This window comes from Nesoenas mayeri, assembly GCF_963082525.1.
Source record: "Nesoenas mayeri genome assembly, chromosome: 2".
NCBI classification, from domain to species: domain Eukaryota; kingdom Metazoa; phylum Chordata; class Aves; order Columbiformes; family Columbidae; genus Nesoenas; species Nesoenas mayeri.
This window is the reverse complement of record NC_137543.1, coordinates 47,085,965-47,106,673: the sequence shown is the minus strand read 5'-3', so window position 1 is coordinate 47,106,673 and position 20,709 is coordinate 47,085,965.

Below are 20,709 nucleotides of genomic sequence, written 5' to 3'. Positions count from 1 at the left end.
AAGTTAATTTTATAGAGAAAAATTGCCATACACTCCTTATGTTTTGTCAGAGTATAAAGAAGTATTTTGGATTAGGTATTTGTACCATGTTTATCAGCAAGCTGCCCATATGTGTCTGCAAAGCTCATGCACCTACAAAGCTTTCTGGTTGTCTCCATCTCTCTTGGAGTTTTCCTGCAGCTGCAATGTTGTGTTTTCCACTTATATTTTTGCCTTTGACTAGAAGTGCTTTCAGTGTATTTGATTTGAGTGATAAGCGTATTAAAGCTTAGAAAGTAGGAACTGTGGCTTTGATGAACAGGGTGCATCTTGACGGACAGGCCATTACATAGGTGGAGGAGTGCTTCCAGGCAAATCAAACTACTTGCTTGCTTGGATCTGTTGGTTATTTATCTTCTAAACTTCATTTTTAAAGTACATGTATTTACTTTTAAGCAAGCATGAAGTTTTAAGTGGTAACCACTTTTTCATCCAGTTAGAGGGAGTGAACTTTTTTCTGAATTTTTAATGGAGTATTTTTGTGATTTTATGCAATCTTAAAATAAAGAACTCTACTGTATTTTTTTGTTATTATTCTTCATTCAGTTTTAAGATAGCTACCCTGGTGAAAACACTGACTTTCCTATTGCAAATGAAAGCTTTAAGATAGAATGAGGACTGGGATTTCCCAAACAGCCTGAAGGAATATCTGAAAGACACAAGTGCAATAAAAGCTGGCATCCTGCTGATTTACACATTATGAAAGAAATGTGAATTCTACCTGCTGCTTAAGCATACTAAATTTTGTAAGAACTTGATGCAAGACAATAGCATCTCATCCACAGATACTGGGCTTTGAGTCAAACTCTTCTAATCAGTTTATACTTCCAAACCACATGGCATAAAATATTGTCTTAGTTTTATAGCTGCTAAAACACATAGTTGTTAATATCCAGAAGAGGATGTAAGAGTCAGGTCTGTGACACAGAAATCCTGACATCCCAGTGTATTGTTTATATATAAACTTTTTTCACAGATTTGCTAGTGCTGTAAAGACTCTGTTTAAATAGATTAGTTGAGAGTGAATCTCCATTGTTTGTCTTAGTCTTGTACCAAAACTTCAGATGCTATCAGCATGTGCTAATCCTGGCAAAACATCCATCGGATTAAATAAGTCACTTCTAATGGAGCTGTGTTTTGTAAACGACGGTGGCTGGTGGAAGGAATGCACAGACCCAAACTAATGAGAACACCTGGTTAGCATCCAACCACTAGATAACCCTGACAGGGGGACTAGCCCTAGACACTTATCTTCACCAGAGATGCCTCATTCTGACTTCAAAAGTAAAAACAAAGTCTGTAATTTTCTTATCTAAAAATAACAGAGCATGGTTATGCTGAAATACCAGTGTGACAGGGACTGTATCCACACTGCTCTGCTGTGATTTATGTTTCCTATAGATCTTCACTAAGTGCGTCAGACTCCACGAGTATGAACCAGCGTGCTGCAACAAGGATGCAGCCATCCCCAGCAGGAGGACAGGCGCCGGTCTCAGGAAAGTGTTTCCTTCATTGTGCCTTGGCATATAGTTGGATCCAGGCTAGACTTTGAAAGACAGGATGATCGCTTCCAGGCTTCATTCTTTGCTGGTAATTTGACCATTGTCCACTATCAAGAGTCTAAAGCCTGTTGGGGTTATCAGCAGTAAATCAGTTTTTAAAAATTTAAATGAATCAGCTGCCCTCCCCAGGAGAGAGATGGTATGTGTTTATGGCCTTGAGACATCCCAAAAATGCAGCACTCCTGCTTGCACTGGAGTAGAGCTAGTGGCTCTGGCTGTCTCCTCTGCTGGCCGCTTCTCCCTCCTGGTGGCCTTTGAGCTCCCTGCAAGTTCAAAACGTGGTGGCAACCATCTGGTCTTCCTAGCTTGTTGGTAGCAAAGCTGTCTTGTGCCTGGCACCAGTGCAGGCTTTCAAATGCATTCCTCCAGCTGAACCAACTTGGGTGAAAATCAGGAGGGAAAAAGAAAGAATTGGTGTCAAATTCCTTTTGCATGAGGCTGGGACGAACAAGGTCCCTAGGGATTCAAAGTGTCAGTCAGGTGCAGTGTTTGAGCCCATCTTGAAGAAGACAGATGGGGAGGGTCAGCCCCCCAGTGCCTGAGGTCCTGTAGGAGCTCAGTGCATCATCCAAAAATTGCCAACACACCCCCAGATGCAGGGCAGGCTCCATACAGGATCTGGTTTTGTTGGCATGACAGGCAAAACGGTTCCTGTCCACCTGGGCCTGTTCAGGCTTTATTCAAGGGGCCACACATGGAGGTGACTGAAGGACTTGCAGCTTGCAAGCACACATACCCTAGCCCACCCACACTGGCTTGGGCTGAAGTCCTGCGGTGGGATTGACACTGCCCCATGTGGCATAGCTGGGAGTGGTGGGGGCTGAGCACAGCCAAGGACTCAGGATTTTTGACCTTTCCTTGATGGATTTGAACCCACTGCTGGGATGCTCCATGTGGGAATGGGCATCGCATCTCCCACAGCACAGTCCACACCTGTAGCTGAAGCTGAAGTACGCACTCCATTGCAAAAGTTTACGTGAGTGATAGTTAGCATTGATTCAAGGCACAGGTGTGTGGAAATGAAGGCCATTGGGGGTTACTGAATATACAAAAATGGCTTCCAGCTCTGGGGAAAGGTGGTAGCTGAGAGTCCTGGTGGGAGACTCTCTTCCCTAGGCCTGCCTTTATGGCTATCACTGAGGATGGGATACTGGACAAAAAGGACTCTTGGCATGATCCAGGAGTGGCACTCACTCGAGACAAAAGGACAGTAGATGAGGGAGGTGACTGGATGAGGAGAAACAGGGTGTTTTGCTTTCCCTGCCAAGAGAGCAATCATTGAATGAAAAGCTAATGCAGAACAGGGCACCAACCGCCAGATAAGCCATGCTCAGTGCCCCGACCCTCCCATGAGAGCTTCTCTGCCAAGACAAAGCAGCACAAAAAAAGCTGGTGTGAGCACTGAACCTACCAAGCAGTTGCAGTCTCTAGTTCCCACTTTCTCCAGGTGGCCTCACCTCAGGATCTGGCACTGCAGATGGCCAGATCTCCCCAGCACATCTTGTTGCTCAGCACACTGACCAAAAATCAAACTCAGGACCTCCCTCCCAAGACGGAGATAGATGGCAGTACAGTCTATGCAGAATAGATGCTGAAAGCTGCTCTCAAAATAAGCACATTATTTAACTTCAGGTGCTGCCTCACAGAGCATCCCCATGTCTGCCACTCTGCTGCCTGCCTGCCATGAAGGACATCTCCCCAGGCAGTACTGAATGCTGGAGAGTTCTTGGATTTTGCAGTCCAAGGACACAGACAAAATAAGTTGTACCAGTAGTTGGTACCAGTAGCCCATGCCATCCTCCTTACTGCACCACATCTTTATTTCTGCAGCCAGAAAAAACATCGAAGTAGGCAAAACTGCAGATGTAATTTTGAGACAGAGAAGGGCTAGGTTCTTCTTCCCTTATTTTGTAGAGTTGGTATGTGGGGAAGTTAGCCTTATTTTTACAGCTCCCCATTCATGAAGCCACTGAGGCTGCAATGAAAGGAGGCATGAGAGTAGGGACCACACCTGAAAATTGTATTTTTATTTAATATTAAGCAACTTTTTTGATGTGCCAAATGCTCAGGGAAACTTCCTTCATTATCTTGTAGTAGCCAGAGGAGCTTAGGGAGAGAGGGATTTGCACTGTGCAGATGTTCCTCTACTTCATTATTTTCTTTTCATTGCTGAAATATGTATACAAAGTGATAGCGCTGGTTTTAAAATTGCCCTGAAACTCATTTTCTTGAAATATATACCAATACCTTCAGAAGGTGCTGCAGACATGCAGCGGGAAAACCACATAGCAAACATTTTGTTCTGGGCGGTGCTGGGGGTGGGAGGGTTTATAGCCCTCCCACCTGAGCTCCAAGCTGGTTTCTGACCTACAATTCAAATGTTTCATCAGAATATTACTCTTAGATCTGTTATCTCTAGCAAATAAAACTGAGTTGAGATATCACCTCCCAGTGATTAAGCAACAAGCAACATTGATTCTCTGGCTAATTATTACCAAGATCTTTGGAGTGTGGCTAAAGTTTAAACCCTGGGGTAGCACCGTGGTGGTACGAACTGATGGGTCTCCCTCAAGCCTGGAATCTGGCCTCCTGAAGTACCAGGCTATCCTTCCCTTGCTGGGAACGGGGTATCCAGGAGCAGCTGTGGGACACAGGATGGTGGCAGACACTGAGCTGGTGGCAGTAGCTCGATGACAGTGAAATGGCACTGGGCAGCAGGTGGGCATGGGCTGCAGCACTGTCCTGGGTTGAGTACTAGGGGCAGCGCTGCAATAGCCTCTCTGGGTGACATCCAGCCTGGCTGGTTGCCTTTGACATCTTCTGAAGCCCATGCTGGTCAAGGTGGTGCCATCCTTGCTTCCCTTGATTACTTCCCCTTGTGAAAAACTCCCAATATCACCTCTCTAATGTAAGGCAGATTTATTTTATTTTTGTTTAATCTGTGAGCATTACCAATTACTCCTTTCATCCTTTCTTGAAAATTAAAAGCAGAGCTTCCAAGTAGAAGGAATTATGCACTTACGGCATCAGCTTTTAGATGGAGCCAGACGACGTCTCTCAGATGATACATTGCACCTCATGTAACTCGCATCTGACAACACAGCTAGTGCTGGCTGGGGGAGACGTGCTCTGTGTGCAGGGACCCTCACTGTTTCACCATTTATCATCCTGTGATCCACCTAACTCTTCTGTCCTGTAGCCAGCAAGACTGACTTTTGCAACAGCAGGAAAGACCAAGCCTCTCACACTCCATTTGTATCAGAACCCCAGAGAGACACTGTCAAAATAATAGGTTTGTAAAAGAAACGTTTATTTGTCATCCATCCTGCCTTTTTGTTTTCTTCCTGTAAGCAAAATCTAAGACAGCTGAAATACATATTCATACAAATATTTAATTCTCGATAGTGCTGGTAACTTGGAAAGTGGTTATTCCTCCTCCCTACACTCTGCCTCATTGGAATAAAATATTTGTCCCTAACACAAACAAGCCAAACTTTATTCAGAGTTCTGTGTGAGTTTTGTTCAGGCATCTCTTACAGCAAACAAGTGAATTAGACAGTGTCAGGTAAGAATGTGGTAGCCTCCTAAATGCCCCAAACACCTTTTTCTAGGTTAAATACTACCATAATAAGTGGTGCTAGTGGAATTAGTTGAGCTTACGGCACTCTGGATAAATGGCTGTCGGCTGGGGCAGATGAAGTACAGACTACGGTAGATAAACAGCTGGAGCAGATGTCAAGGACGTGTCCTGAATGAGGGGTGGAGGATCATTCTCAGGCCCCAGTTCTTCTAATTTATGATCATTTATAAAGCTGAAAGTAAATGAAACAAGTCCAAGCAGAGTGATCCTACAGCACCTTGAAGCTTTTAGTTAGAATGCTTTCATCAAAGAAAGGGAGAATAGGATGGAACTAAACACGTCTTCTCTCATGTGAAAATTTCCCTTACAACTTGAATACAGGCAACCACCACTATAAACTGCTAATTTTTATGGCTCACTCTGCTCATGTTTGTTCATAAAAATATTTGTGAAACATTCAGAATAAAATATTTTTGAAATATACGGTTAGAAAATCTTACCTGCCTTTAAATCTTTACCCCTTCCTGTTGTCTTCTCGTCCTTTCAAATCCAAGAAAATTCCTGCAGAGTGGTTTATAATTAAAAGTACACATAAGTGCCTGGCAGGTGTTGAGCATAACATGACAGTAGGAGCTGGGAAGGCAACCCTCACAAAATTTGCCTCATTAATTAATCCAGGTCAGTATAGAAGTATAGTTAGCTGTTCAATGATTCAGAAAGTCTTTTAAAGGAGATAGATATTTAAACAAACATTCTGCTAAAAAATCTGAAGTATTCGATTCCTCCGCTAACCCACTCATAAAGGATGTTTTAGTGTATAGTTTACTGAAGGTCTCACAGTTTTATGATGATCCTACAAATCCCACTAGTCACTTCTGGTGCTGTCTGGCATCCCACTGTACTGCTTTAGGCTGGGATAGAGTTGATTTTCTTCATAGTAGTTCCTATGGTGCTACGTATTGGATTTCTGACCAAAACAGTGTTGATAGGCAGGGATGCATTAGTTATGGCTGAGCAGTGCTTGCACAGCATTGAGGACTTTGCTGCTTCTCACTTTGCCTGGTCAGCACGTAGGCTTGGGATGGACAAGAAGCTGGAAGAGGACACAGCCAGGACACTACACACACACACTGCAAAATCCAAGAAGGGCAGAACATGGTGCTGTCCCAGAGTGCTTTTACTTATTTTTCAGATATCCTCTCCAGGTTTTTCACTGAAAAGGAGTATTCTGCCTGATGACAAAAAGAAAAGAATCATACATTTGAAGCTAATGAATGGAACAGAAACATTCTTGATGTGATCTGGTGTGAGAAGAAGGAAAATTGAGGCAGAAAGCTCCAGAGCAGTGAGGTTCTGCTGTAAGGATGATTTTAGGCTCCTGAAAAGCTGATTTATTGCATCAGCTGAGGTTTGGGATTAGCAGAAAAGGACAACATGACACAATATGTGATGGTGTGGAAGAAAGAAAGAAGCTGTTATTTTTAAAATTGCTTTGGGAGGAGAATGTGCTGAACACACCGCTCCATCTGAGCTTACAAAATTATCTGCTGTGTGTTAGAGAGAAATAATCTGTGAGGAATGTTTGCTGCATTGGAAGGAATTTGTACCACAAACAAATTAGCAGCTAATACCACCAAGGTTCACTGCAGAGAGAGCCTCCTTTGAAAAGCCCTGCCCCTCAGATAACCCTTCTTTGCTTCTCTTCTGCATCTACCTTTTCCTGCTGTGCTCTACAGCCAGATTAAGGGATCAACAGGAATTGAAATACTCCACTGTGCCACCTACTCATCCAGCAGACTCAGTGCTTTGTTGTTTATATCAGTGTGAGTTTGACAATATCTGACCCATCTGAGTGCATTAAGTTAGTTGGTGGAGCTTTAGGAAAGAAATCCAGGCTTTCAAATAGAAGGGAAATCTGTCTTCAGCATTTTTTTTTCTTTGTTTATGTTGGTGACAGAATGATTCTTAGTTTTTTACAGCTGGCTCTGTCTGCCACAACAGATAAGCTTCTCAATCACAGCAACAGAGGAATGTCAGACATTCTCCCTGGTGTCACTGAAAAGATAATTGGTTTATTATCTTTCTTACCAACAGATGACCAGCTACTTCCCTAGAGGGGCCAAGGCTGTAATGCATTTCTTGAAGCAGAACCATTAATTTTTTTATTCCTTCTGCACAGGAAAGCAGGATGCTCCCTTCCCTGTCAGCCTCCTGCCTCCAGTGGGTCCTGCCCCACCACCTCTTAAAATAAAATTTAAAAAATTTAAAAAATGTATTTTCTTGAAGTTGCCTGAGGCCACCAGGCGGCAGCCTGCGATCGCGAGTGTCCCCTGTCTCCCGGCACGCAAAAATCCCCAGTGACATTACGGATGCCGGGAGAGGGCCGGGTCACACGGCGGTACCCGAAAAAGCGGTGTTACAGATGCCCCTGTGAGGGCTGGGCAGCAGAGCGGCTGGCAAAAAAAAACCTTCGCACCCAGGAGCGCGATGCAATAGCCAGCGAGGCTTTTCCGGCATTGTTGCATCTGAAAGATTTTTTATTTGGTTAGAAAGGCATCTTTACCGGCATTAAAATGAAACCAGTTGTGCTCAATAAAACCCATGGGAATAAAGAACAAGGTCCTGCACTGCAATACAGCCTCTCTTTTCTAGTGTTTTCTGTCGTGTAGGTAACAGATCCCTTCCAAAGAACAATGATTTCTCTGGCTTTGTAATTGATCTCTTAAAATAAGATGTTCTCTGGCAGCACATCAACACTTTCCTGTTCTCGAAGGACGAGTCCCTTAGGAAGCACTTATGGCATTTTTCTTTCAGAAGTTTTGACACATTTTGTAATGAAAAGAAAAGCAATACTTAACCTGATTAATAGAACTGCAGCTAACAAAAGGTGCCCTGTGGGAGCAGTAAGTTTCCTTATTGGTCTTATCATCAAGTAATGCCAGAGCAAAGTCTCTAGCAGCACCCCTCCATCCCCTTTCCCTTCACTCTTCTTCCTCTCAGTTCTGCTTGATTTTAACTGGAGGCAGCTCTACCAGCCTGCTGGGCTTGTAGAGGTGGTGAGGGAAAATAGACATCTCAGCATCCCAGTTCATTGTGTAATGGTTTCTGTATGACTGTCACCCTAAGTCAAAAGGAAAAACTGATCAGTGACACCTTTAGAAAAGAGACCTATTAGGGATGTAGGGTATTTTTCTAACAGCAAAAATTAAGAAGGGGTCGAGAAAAACAATTACACAGAACTGCGCAGGATGCCCCCTCCCACAGAAAGCTAACAGTATTGTTATGTGCTATGCGGCACAGTACATTTTGCATCCCTATTACTTCTCCTTGCTTTGTAGGCTTTCGTCTCAGCGCTTCTTTCTTTCATCGTCCATCCTTTCCATCTTGCTATGCTGGAGGAAACATAAGAGGAGACTAGATTTGACCTAGACTCAAGACTAGACCCTATTTGCCACAAAGGTACTATTATATTTGCTTCATCAGGTAATTTCCTCAGTATCTAGACACAGGCACCACAAGAGGGTCCAGCAATTCCTTTTCTTTCTGAGCAGAGCTCAGCTTGGGATAAAGGGCAAGTGTAATTCTAATGGGAGTTGCTATGTTAATCACAGCAGTTATATAAGAAAATGTATGTAATTAAAATGTGAGGGACAAATTACTCACCTTGTGATAACTGGATATGCTGACAAACAGCAAGGCTGCCATAGTCCTAGTCATTTAGTTTTCACAGGTGTAAGGAATTTAGTTTTTGATAACTCTGGTCAAAGATGGAGTTTAGACTAATGCAGACGACTAATCATGGAAACAGTAAGATGCCTGTAGGAATGAAAAGAGAATGCTCTTTTTGGAGAGTATCTTTTTTTCTCTCCACAATGAATTGAGATGAAGGGTCTTACCTGATCTTAGGCAAAACATTTTTTTTCTCCAAAAGCAGACTGCTCATGGGGGCAATCTGTGCATGCCACTGCTCAGAAGAACACCCTGGTCCCTCTGCCTACTCGCTTCACTGCTCTTCACCGTCTCCACATGGAAGCTCTCCCAAGCCCTTACTTCTGGATCAACCTCTGGGCAATGCTGTGATGAAGTCAGTGCTACCCATTCAGATTGAAATCCCAAAGAACTGTGTGTCAGAGCTGAAGATCCAAATGGGCTCAGATGGGATGGAAAGAAAGGGAGCGACCTCCTGTCCTCATCCAGGCTGCTGTGCCAAAACAAAATAGCTGCAAGGGCTGAAAACACCTCCTACAACTTTCTGCTAAGGATGGAGAGAAATCACAACCCATTTCCTTCTTCTAGTCTGAAGGAGACTTATAACATACATGGGAAAAATCTGTTGTGGGGTAGGAACTGCAAAGTGAGTGTTTGCCTTGTGTTTGATCAGCTGAATTAGCACATCCCAGGAAGAAGAGTTCCATTTTTGGACCCACCGCTCTAGTCACTAGCTACCCCCATGTGACCACTGATCTAAAACTGATCTTAACAAACACAGTGTCCTGTTTAAAAACAGCACAGTTATGTCCAAAGAGAAGTTACATGCATATCTAAGGCAAGGTGGAGTGACAGGAGAATTACACAATCTCTTCAGAAAAAATGACAGTGAGTATTCATTCTTTCTAAAATCTGAAACAGAAACAAACAAACGTGTCCTTTGCAAGAGGCTCTGTAAAGCAGGATGTACAGCAAACACAAGGCCTTGAGTAAGCACATGGGCAGCAAGTGTTTAGTGTCAGCTACAGTTTAAAATACAGAGACTGCCCCAGAAAATGTTATTTCAGCCTTGTTTTTTCCTGAGTTACTGGTTCCCTGAGAGACTCAATCATAAAAGCAAGTGTATTGATAAGGCAATATGTAATGGCTTTAAACTGAAAGAGGATATTTTTAGATTAGATATAAGGAATAAATTCTTCACCATGAGAGTGAGAAGCTGTGGATGCCCCATCACTGGAAATGTTCCAGGCCAGGCTGGATGGGGCTTTGAGCAACATGGTCTAGTGGAAGGTGTCCCTGCCCATGGCAGGGGGGCTGGAACTAGGTGATTTCTAAGGTCCCTTCCAAGCCCAAACCAGTCTATGATTCTATGAACTTCCCACAGAATTGCTTTTCTATAAATTGCTACTTTATATTTCTGTGTTTTATTTGCATGACAATCCGTGTCTATCATCTCCTGAAAGTGTATCCATCTGTTTACCTCTTTCCCTCCACACATCTTTCCCTCCTGTTGTTTTTGCAGCTCTTGTTTCTCACCATCCCTCCGTGCCAATCCTACCTTTTACTTCCATTTTAGCCAGGAAATTCTTCTCCCCTTCCCTGCTCTTACTAAATGCTCAGCTCACTTTCCTTCCCCCTCCTCAGTCTGAGGGACAGGTCCTCATACAGCTCTGCCCTTCTTTCTGCCTCCTTTTTCTCATATGGTTCTCCTCAGTGTAGCTTTTCCACTTAAAAATAGTCTGAACTGCTTTCCTATGCGAGGAGGTCTTTGCTTCTCATGCATCTGTGAATGCATGTGCTGTACGTGACCATCCCCTCTCCTCAGCTGATAAATTACATCTCCTTGCCAGAAACTCTGTCTGCATCCACAACACCAGACAGCTGTGCTGTTTCCTGATTTTCCTGTGCCTGTTTCACTGATTCCCTCTCAAACCCCACTCTAAGCAATTTCTGCCAGAGGTTAACCCTAAACATTTAACAATTGCTTTGGCCACTCAGGTTTGTTTCTTCCTTCACTTTCTGAAGCTGCTTGACCACTTTCGCTTGAGAGAGTGGAACCATGTTGGCTGGGAAATGTGCAAATGGGCAACCTCTGAAAGATCTGAACTCTCTAAACCGTTTTATACACTGTTTCCTGTTTTCTCTGAAAATAAACCATTTGGAAAGATGAGGGTAGGACTTTAGTTTCTGAGATCCTTTCCCTCAAGAGCAGAGACCCTCGAGGTACCCCAGAAGGTAGAGCAACCCTGGGATGCAGAAGCTGATGGTGGAAAGGAAGAGCCAGATGTTCAGGATTCTGACCAGCCCATGAGGGTAACAGATCTGTGGAGGGGTGAGGGTGGAGTAGGAGCACAGCAGCTAAAAATCAGTTCTCAAATAAGTAACTGAAATGTATAATTACACAAGAGCACTGAATAGAGGTTTGTGTTAATCTATGATCCGATAATCTCCTTTTGTTGCCACTTAGCAACAGAATTACAAACTGAGGATGGAAAGCCTTAAGGGTGAATTAAAATTTCTGTCTTTGCTGAGCAGAGAGGAGAAAAGGTCCTTCGCTAGGCAGGCACAACAGGTTTTCCAGGTACTGGCTATATTGTGCCTTTTAGCTCTATTATGCAGACACCTGAATTTCAAGTTGCCCAAAGTCCAGTTTACCTGGGCAAATAAGATTATTTATAAGAATTGGCAAACTTACTCACAGAAACATAGGATTAATCCAAACAAATATATCCACTGACTGTGTTATAAGCAGGAGGCATGTAGAAGGAGGGACCAGTGGGCCAAACCTGCTACACTGGAAATTACTCTTCACTAGTGGACAAAAACAACAGTCATCACACCTTTTTGGGGATCTACAATGTCGCAAAGATGCTCATAGGGTGGTGCAGGAGGGTGTTATCCTGCTGCCATGATCTCTACCCAGAGCCACTGGCCTTCGTCCTCCCGTCTTTGAGAGACTCTCCGCACCTGACAGAGTTCCAGCCTGTCTCAGCTCCTTTCCCGCTTCAGCTGTTTTCATGAACATCAGAAGTGTTAGGTTTAGATGCCTATCACGTTTGTTATGTTTCAGCCTCTTTTTTCCACTTCCTTCTTACCTTTTTTTTTCCTTTCCTGTGCTTTTTCATTTAAGAGTCTGGAGCAGCCAGACAAGCTGTCATCCTTTGCAATGTTGTTATGAATCTGCAGGCAGAGAGGCAGTTAAAAGACATTTCTACAAGCTGCTTGACAGTCAGGCTCAACCACATCTTGGAGGAGCTGGTAAGACTGCACACCCTGCTCGTCACTCAGCAGACTGTCTCCCATAGTCCAGCTCAGATACCTTTTTCTTTCTTTGCATGTGTCATGATCATCAGAGACAAGACTCCAGTGACGACAGCTTCTTCCCACCTTGAGCAATTTGTTCTGTGCACAGCAGAAGGGATGGGCTCCCATCCCAGTGGTGCTGCCCAGCAGCAGAGACAGGAGGTGTTCCAGCCAAAGGGCAACAGACACAAGGGTGTTCTTAAAATGAAAGTTTAATGTAATATTTACCTTTTAAAAGGATTAATTTTGCTTTGCCAGGTTTGTTTATCTTCAGTGAAGGACATGGCTTTTTTTTTTTTTTACAGTGATGTTTTCTCTGAAGCTGAGCAGCCAAGACCTGCCCATGACAGACCCATTAACACAGTCACTTTGTACCATGACATGACTCTGTTCCAGGTCGCTGGAGCTGTTTATTCCCCAGCCAAACCAACCATGGTGGCATGGGTCTGGCCAAGGGAGCTCTAAAGCTCTACAGCCGCTGGGTGACCTGCCATGAACCATGGGGCAGGGTCCCCTTCAGGAAGGAGCCGATAGGCAGGCAAAAGGGAAGGGCAGAACTGGGCACTCTGCTACCTGTCCTCTACTTTTTTTTGGGTGGTTGGGTGAAAGGAACAGCCAGAGGAGTGCTGGTTTTCAAAAGAGCCCTGGGGGTGGTTTCTCAAAGCCATTACACTTGTGTTGGTAGATATTAATACTTACGGATGTCTGCAGGAAAGAAATCCACAATCTCCAAGCCAGTCGTGTGTATGCAGCATGCAGTTGTGCATGCCACTGCAGGCAGAGCTGAGGAGAAGTCTTATAAACCATGTATACCTCAGTGCATTCATGCACAGAGGTTTTCCCTACTTCTGCATGCCAACCCTGGGTTAAAAAAAAAATTTTAAAAAAATTTTATATATATATATTGCTGCAGAGAAATGAGTGTGACTAGCAACTACACACTTTTCCTGCTATTTACAGCCTTCCTTACACAATGGTATAAAGAAGGAGCTAAATTAGTATGTGTTCCTCTTTTTATGTGACTTTTTGTACTTTGTGGAGGAGCTTTAACAGAATCATCAAGTTGATACTAATAAAAGATCTACAATTCTGTCTGGAGACAAATATTCCCTAGATAATAGTCGTGGGCTGGAGTTATTTGCTGGTTTTGCCCATCTCAGGCTATGCTTCTTTTATCATTTGTCAAAGACTAAAGCACCTATTTGCTGAGTATCATCTTTAAAGAGAAAGATAAAATTTACTTTTTCCCTGTCACCAGGAGCCCAATAGCTAACGGTGTCAAGCTCATGGGAAATCATCAACAAAAGGTAGTAGCCAATAGTGTAGACAAGTCTAATACTGGGGACAGAGGGAATCTTTTAAGTTGTATGAAGGAAAGCAGAATAAAGAAAATCATCCAGAGTGCATAAATCTTTAGTCCTCTCTTGAAGGAGAATGCTAATCAGCAAGGGCGGATGAGGATTTCGATCTAACATTTCAAAGCATTTTGAGGGACTAAGGGATCCTAAAGACTTGTCTATTTGGTCACACTTGAGAGTTAGTTAAGGCAGAATGCGAACTTGAAGTGTGGTAACAATTCTGCTAGGTGTGAGCAAGCTGCTAGCTGTGGGGCCTTCTCTGGTCTGCATGGAAGAGGATTAAAATTCCTTTGAAACACGCTTAGAGGGGAAAATCACAGAGATGAAGGGGATTAAATGAATTTAGTTTACCAGTACATATTTTCCTAAGCTGGTTTCCAGTGGCTCCAACACTATGGGCTGTGATGCAGTTTCAGGAAGACATGGGATGCTGTGCACTGCATCCTGCAGTAGTGAAGGGACCGTAGTGCTGACCTGCAAACAGGAGGGCACTACCTGGCAGACGCCTTTGGGTAAGAGTGCTTGTGGGGCCCCAGATCAGCTCTGCATCAACCTTGAGGTGATGAGGAGCAGGAGTGGTCCACAAGCTCTGGTCTGGGAACTGCTGTACGAAGAGCCACTACAACAATCACAGCTTATACTATAAGGATCCCAGATTTTCTTGGATTACTCTCATCAGGTGGCATAGAATTCCTCAGAGATTTGAAAACCCAAACTCAACTTCTGTACAAAAAAATGTCTCAAAAGGTAAAACACAATCTGGGCATTTTTTTCTGGTATGTTCTACAGCACAATCTGCATTATAGAATTTATAGATTCTAGAGCCAAGCAAGGAAAAGGGTTTTAGACTAATTGCCTGTATATGAAAGACCTGTGGCTTATATTGAAGTTAAGTCATTGGTATTTAGCACTCACTGGACAAACACACAGTGTCAAGGGATCCTTTGGACAGCTCTGCTACTAACTTGAATTGCTGCATGCAAAGAAAACAAGCTTTTGTAGAAAGTTGCTTGGACCTTCACATCCCATGACAGTGAGCAGTGGAAATAATTCCACAATAGCCCCATGCTCATCCAGCGCTGTTGATCACTCCATTTCCACAGTGGGTTTTTTTTACACAATATTTAAAATCACTATTGGACTCCAGATTTGTAAAACAAGATGTTGGAGTCAGGAACTCAAACATCCTACCTCTCTGACTGAAGTGCAGATATACATCTTTTTCCCTAACTATAGGAGAGCGCCAACTGGCTGCTGTAAGCCAGCTACTGTTTCACTCCCTGGACACAACATACTGCATGATACATAGAGGGTCTGCTCAATAAAGTTATTGTTGTTCTGCCTGAGTTTGTCCTAAACACACGGCAGGCCTCTGCTTCTTTATTATTATTATTAATAATGAATCCCTAGAAGCAGAACAAGTCCTGAACAGTCCTATGACCAAATAGTTTCTCAGCAATGGTATGCAGTGGGCCCACACAATAAGCAGACCAAGAAGGAGAAGCTATATGCCTCCCAGGAGGAACATACAGAGACACAGAGCAGGGATAAAATGCATACACTGACTACAAAAAGCAGATTTCAGATCTAGAACAGTGGCACAATGGTCACACATACAGCTAAGTTGTAGCCTCAGCTGATACAAATTTTATTTTTGTGCTACAAGAGGCATTCTGAACCTAGTTCTGAGATACTGAGCTAAGAAACTGCTATTTTTATCCTCAGCAAGTGTTGCACTGAACTATTTACAAGATCACACTCTATAAACCTGAGCATATACCTGTTAAGTGATTAGAATTCAGCCTCCCACCTTGGCTGGCAGTAGGCAATGTGGTTATAACTGCAGAGGCTTCATCAGAAAGAAGCATACACTTGTTGCATTTGTTCATCTGTTTAAAGCAGCAATCTGTGTTTGCAACTATGTAAGGTCAACAGCACTCCATACAGAACACATACTGGAGAGTTTATGTATGTATTTATGTATATGAAAACATACCCAATCCAGATTTGCCCTTACAGTATACCAAGTCATAACTGCCAGTTAATCTCCTGTTGACTTATGTAGCCTACAGCGTTTCAAAGTGCACAAATGATTTTTTGACCCAGGCAGTACAAACCCAGCTCAACCTAGCTGGCAACATGGTGAGAAGCACCCGAAATCTCATAGCTACTCATACTTTTTTACAGTATGCCTTCAGCACATATTTCCTACAAACAGAGTTAGCTTTCAGATCTACAGCAAGTTTAACCAGCAAGAGCTTTTGGCTCAGATAAGCTGGTCTAAGAGTAGTGGCTGGTCTACAATAGCTAGTGACTCTTTTCTTTTGCTTATGCACCACAGTGTTTGCTGGTTCTGCAGCACAGAAGTGTCTAGCCTTTCTTCAACAGTTTTTCTTCTTGCAATGTTGTAGCATACTTTATTCTTAAAACTTGAGGGAGACAAAAAAGACAAAAACAAATTATCTAGATGTTATTACTGTATTGTACATAAGAGTCACAATCTGCCCTGTTCATGCCCTTTTCAGATACTTCTATCTCTCCCTCAAAAGATACAAGGTTTTTTCCTCTCCGATCCATTTTCATGCGGTACACGTTTGTTTTACCCAGACCAGTGACACTGGTAAATGTATTTGGAAGCTGATGTGAAAGCTCATTGAAGCCCATGTCACCTACAGGAACACAGTTTATGAGATAAAATGATTAGCACAGCTTTTCCTCAGAGCGTTTGGCAGGAATCAGGCACTGGTTCAATTAGTAAAAAGAAAGGCATAGATGTGTGACTGTCATCGTAGCTTAGTAGCTTCCCACTCAACAGCATGCTCAGCGGATCATATTCCAGGGCAGCCGGGGATCTTATTCCAAGGTGGGGCAGATTGGCAGGAGGGACATAGAGACCAGGCAGCCCAAGAAACATGACAGGGTGTAAAGGTACCCTTGGGCACTACAGTGACAGTTCACATCTCCACTAAAAAAAATAACTGAATCATTTAAGTGACATTATAGGATGATTAGCCATTAACCGATGGCTAATTTGGCCCTGTGCAAATTTGAAGAAGCTTTTGAGGAGACTACCCAGGTGTCCCTGCATGCTGGAAAAACAGGCATTTCCACACATCTATTTGTATTCAGGTACCAGAATGAAGTGCCTTAGACTCAGCATTTTACAATCTCGAATAGCAAGATGCTGAGCAAAGTACATAGCTGCAAAAGCTTCAGCAAATATATAGATAACCTAAGAAAATATTATAATTTAACCCTTCAGAACCTTTGTGGTGGTCATAATAGGTAGGGGAAGATTTTCATTGTCATGTCTGATCAAATTGTTCATTTGACATCTGCAGTCCACTGAGAATAAATTGAGAATTTATGGAGATTCGCTTAAAAAAATGTCACGGCCTCTGTTAATGCTTTTTGTTATCTGAAACATTGCATCATGTTGTAGATTTACTGTGTATCTCTTACTGTAAGAAGGGAACAAAAAATAAATTTATAACCTAAACCATCCACGCATTCTGCTAGGAAAGAAATTGACCTTTAAAAATATTGATCTCATGGCAAGTTCCAAGCATCTTTCAGCAACAGGAAAGGTTAGGGCATCAGGGTTGGCACAAGGTTATGCAGTCAGCATTGTCTATTAATTGATTTGTTGTTTTACTTTTTGCAGTCACTTGTCTAGACTGATGGATTTGTATGTAGACACGAATACATATTAAAGAACAGAAGTCTGTTTTAGAGGGATCACAGGGGCTACAGCGGTAGCTAATGAAGTAGTACCTCATAGTGATCAGTACCCAGTGACCTTGGGGTTTAAACACTTCAGAGCAAAGGCCTGCTGAGTGCAGCCTGTCAGGTGAATTCATACATTACAAATGCCCCAAAGCAACAACCCTCTAATTAGATGTTTCTCTTTTTTTGGACTTCGGACTATGTCCCAGGATGCTCCCTGGACATAAACTTGAAATGATCAAAAACTGTGATTTTATACCTGAAGCTGCACTCAACCCATCCGTCTTTTAAATTGTTTTTTAATAGTTTACACTTCCCTTTCAAATTAAATGGATTTGATATAGGATACAAGATAAGGATTATTTTCTTATTTTTCTGTTTAGGATCAGTAGTGTTTCCTGACTTCCCATTAAAAAAGACAGTGCTAATCTTCTGAAATAAAGATATCTGAGAATGAGTATTAAAACTCTAAATACAGACACACTCCCCACAGAAAATCAAAATGAGCAGCAGGCTGACAAACATGCACACATCACACACACCTGAAATGTCACTCACTGGTTTTAATGTAATTCTATACAAATCGAAATTCAAGCTCAAACATGAACATCCCTGAGCACATTTTTTAATTAGAAAAGTATTATCCCTGGCTTTCCAGGGAGGGAAAATGTTGCATAATTAACAAGTAGTGAAAACAACAGAAAATCTCTGACTGGCTTCATCAGTTACTGCATTGAGCACTTGCTGACATGCCAGAGCTCTGCCACAACAACTCAGCAGCAGATACCTGGAGTGAAAATCAAAGAGTTCTTGACTCTAGTTCAGAAAATTCAGGCAAACTTCTTTGAGATGTAAATCTCAAGTCTTTTCCTGTAAGTCCCTGTGGAATGTTACTCCAGAAAAGTGAAAGAAGGTGACACATTCAGGTCTCTATACTATAGAAAGCATTTTTTCAAAGCTCAGGAATTCATTAATTCTTTGAAGAGTGCTAGGGAAATCTATCCGGATTACTGAATGCCTTACTACCTATCAGCCCCTTTCACTCCAGTGTCACAGGAGAAGCTTACAGGTTTTTTATGGTCAAAGTCAGATTTCCCAGCCTGTCTGAGCATTTTTGTCATGTAGAAGCAGTTTTCTTTCTAAATAAAAACAAATAAAAGGGAACGGAGCAGAGAATAAGGAGCTTATCTATGTAAAACAAGTATAAGTGTGAGACCACATGGAAGAGAAAGAAAAATACTGTAGAGCAGTTGAAAAAATCCTTGACATAAACAAGAGTATTAGTGGGACATGTTTATTCTTGCTCTGAACACTGTAATGCTTCAAAGTGGGGAACATACTTTCATTAAAAATAGGCATTAATTCTAATTCTTCAGAAATGAACTTCAACTGATGTGGAATTCAGATAAGCCTTAAAGCATTTACATATTTGAGGATTATCTAATTTTTTCCATAAATGGAGGTCTCATACTTCTTGGCTTCCATGAGGCTGAGGTTACTGTGTACACCATGGACTCTTTGCTCCTCTCTGGCCTCCTAATCACCCTATATGCTGGATGACCACCCCTTCTTCTGGGTTTTGTGTGTCCCCCTAGCCCCCAAATAGCCTTATGCTAACCCTGTATTAGCTATGTAACCCTCCTGTTTCTTCCACACCACGATTTCTAAATATCTCTTTCTGAGGATGACTCTGGGTTTTGTTTTGTTTTGTTGTTTTGGTTTGGTTTGGTTTTTTTGTTTGTTTTTTGGTTTTGTCTGGGTTAAGTTATTCAGTTCATGAACTTCAGAGTCCCATTGCACAGAAAAGGTTTAACAACCATAGACAACACTCAATCAGTACTTGTTGGATGCTCAGCAGTTACCCATCCCCTTTTCCTCTTCCCTGCCACAATCACAGATTTTCAGTCTCCACTAAGGGAGAATCATTCTTCTCAGCAAGCTATTCCAAATTCCTGAGCCCTCACACACATTTCATGGAAAGCACTAGCATACTGTGCTAATAGACTGAGGCTAACAATGGAAGGAGGAAAATCAACCTAGCATTGGTTTCACTGGGCTGTAGTAACTTTAAATTAGGTTCACATGGGATTTTAATAGAATTCTGTATGAATTCTAGATGCTCCATGGCCTTCCAATAAGAGTAATAATAAAGACTTTTCCTTTATTTTTTTTTTTTAACTTCTTGCTGAGTTCACTTGTATCTTAGAACTTAGAGAAATAACCTAATTATCTGCAAAATGTGTGAATGGAGATTCACAAACACACAAAGTGTAATTTCTCTTCAGAATGCTGCTCCTGCTAACAGTCAAAGCATCCCTATCTAGGCCATGTATGGGATGGCGAGAGCTGAAAATAACAGCAAATTAAGGAGAAGAAAGAAAATAAAGCAAAACAAAACAAAATGTTTGGGATTAGAATTTTCCATGCTCCTTATTCCCTTTAAAAACCAGCTGCCAAAAGGTCAATTCTATAAAAGAGGAAAGTAAAATAGATAATATGGCCAACTGAAATGTACTATCCCTGTAGACCTGATTTTTAAGAAACTGCTACCTTGCAGGAAAACCTAGGAAAAATAATTATTTTTTGAAGTATTTCTCCTCTCCGACAGCAATTTTACATGCAGGCAGGTGCCAATATCATTAGCTCCTTGGCAATATTTCTTTGCAGAACAGCCGACAGCAAATGACAGGTAGTCTGCTTGCATTGGAATATAGATCATTTCCTGACATACAAAGCTTTACTGCTTCAGATAAATATTTACAAACATGAGAGGAAAATAGTGAAGTCAAATATCAATACACAGATCAAAGAGCAGTATTTACCTTTCCAAGATCTGAATACAACCCACAAGCACTGGATTGCAGCATGATTCCTTACTGCTGGGCACCTTGCATTGACTTTTACATGCACACAAAGCAAGCATAGAATGCTATCATCTACACACCAGCTTACTTTGCTCTAAGTGCAAAGGGCACTTTGATCCCAGTTTAGGAGATTACTGTAATATAGATTTTTTTCAAAACCCAACTTTGTCTGAAGAGAACAACTGCATTAAGCATATTGAAAGCATGAAAGCCACTGGAGAATACCATCTACCACTTCTCTCTATGACCTTCATGGTAATCCTGTTCAAGGTAAGAAGTAAAATTGCCTTTTGTTGGAATATTGTGAAATCAGTAAAAACTAAGTGTGCCAGCTCCTGAGAACAGAAGTGTAGCCTCAGGCTGGTTTAGGACATGGGGAGAAGGAAATGCGAAACAGGGCTCTTTCTTTGTCTTTCAACTAGCACAGGGTACAGTATGGATAATCTTTATGTGATGCAGCTGAAGAAACCCGGCTACACCACGTCTGCTCCCCCACTTGACATATTCTCCCAACTTAGGTTGGGGCTGGGTTCATCCCTGAACAACCTTTTATCAAAATGTACATTTTA